The sequence below is a fragment of the Manacus vitellinus genome, unplaced genomic scaffold (assembly GCF_001715985.3).
Source record: "Manacus vitellinus isolate BGI_N305 unplaced genomic scaffold, ASM171598v3 scaffold_106_pilon, whole genome shotgun sequence".
NCBI lineage: Eukaryota > Metazoa > Chordata > Aves > Passeriformes > Pipridae > Manacus > Manacus vitellinus.
This window is the reverse complement of record NW_021938827.1, coordinates 55,813-57,081: the sequence shown is the minus strand read 5'-3', so window position 1 is coordinate 57,081 and position 1,269 is coordinate 55,813.

Genomic DNA, 1,269 nt, shown 5'->3' with positions numbered 1-1,269 from the left:
AAGAGAGAGGGGTCACCATCTGGGTAACCCCTACCCAGCTCCAGACTGGGCAGTATGGAACTGTATGGGCCCCTGTGGACCTCCATGATCCTGGGCACCAGGAACAGCCCCAGTATGGAGCTGTATGGTCCCAGTATGGAGCTGTATGGTCCCAGTATGGAGCTGTGGTCCCAGTATGGCTCTGGCTCCCCCACCCCCTGTGTCCCCAGCCTGTGCCCCTGGGACCTTCGGGCTCCAGTGTGACCAACTCTGCCGCTGCCCCCACAATGCCACCTGCCACCCCACCACTGGGACATGTCCCTGCCCCCCAGGCACGACCGGGCCCCACTGTGAGGCTGGTGAGTGGGGGCAGAGCGGGGGGTCCCTGGGGTCCCTACCCCACCCTGGGGGCTGATATTCCTCCCCACCCCACAGGCACCCCTGAGCAGCCCTACACCATTGTGCCGGCCCCCCCTGCAGCCTACAGCTCCCTGGGGCTGGTGCTGAGCCTGGTGGCCCTGGTGGCCCTGCTGGTGGCCGTGGTGGTCATGGCCCTGTGCTACCGCCACCGGCAGAAGGGCAAGGAGAGCCGGCACCTGGCCGTGGCCTACACGGCAGGACAGACGGACACCTCCGACTACATGGTGCCAGGTGAGCCCGGGGCAGCGGTGCTGAGGACGTGGCCCCAGCCCTGGTGGCCCTCCTGCCGACTCCTGTCCCTCCAGACGTGCCACCGAGCCACCACGCACACTACTACTCCAACCCCAGCTACCACACGCTGTCCCAGTGCCCGCTGCCACCCCCCGGCCCCCAGGACAGAGCCAGCTCCCTCAAGGTAGGGCACGGGGCAGGATGGTGTGGCACGGGCCAGCACAGCGTGGCACAGGCCACTGCCACGACCCTCGAGGCCACCCTGTCCCCTGTTTGGGCTCCAGGTGCCTGGCCCACAGCTCTTCCCTGGCCTGGAGAGACCCTACGGCCCCGAAGGCAATGCCACGCTGCCCCCTGACTGGAAGCACCTCGGGGCATCAGCCCTGGGCCCCAGGGGTAAGGAGGATGGGGGGCAGCTCCAAGGGAGCCAGCAGGGACCTTGGCCAGGGTGGGGTGGGCACCTGGGTCCCCTCCCTGCTCGGGATCCACGGGGAAGGGGCTGGGGTGGGGTGCAGTGGACAGAGAACTTTAATGCTTGGAGGARGATGAAGCAGAGGGGACCCCAAACCTGCCCCCTTAACACAGGGGGGCAGCTGGACCGGAGCTACAGCTACAGCTACAGCCCTGGGCTGGGGAAGG